We start from the raw sequence: 357 nt of genomic DNA on the forward strand, positions 1-357 counted from the left end.
TTGTAAATAAACAAGTTCATGAAGAGCAAAGTAACAAGCATAGGAAGATAAAACAAGTGTAGCTTCAAAAATTTCAGCACATAGAGAGGTGTTTTAGTAACATGAAAATTTCTACAACCATATTTTCCTCTCTCATAATAACTTTCAGTAGCAACATGAGCAAACTCAACAATATAACTATCACATAAAGCATTCTTATCATGAGTCTCATGCATAAAATTATTACTCTCCACATAAGCATAATCAATTTTATTAGTTGTAGTGGGAGCAAATTCAACAAAGTAGCTATCATTATTATTCTCATCAAGTGTAGGAGGCATAGTATAATCACAATAAAATTTACTCTCCATAGTAGGT

This window comes from Lolium rigidum, chromosome 1, assembly GCF_022539505.1.
Source record: "Lolium rigidum isolate FL_2022 chromosome 1, APGP_CSIRO_Lrig_0.1, whole genome shotgun sequence".
In the NCBI taxonomy this organism is placed as follows: Eukaryota; Viridiplantae; Streptophyta; class Magnoliopsida; order Poales; family Poaceae; genus Lolium; species Lolium rigidum.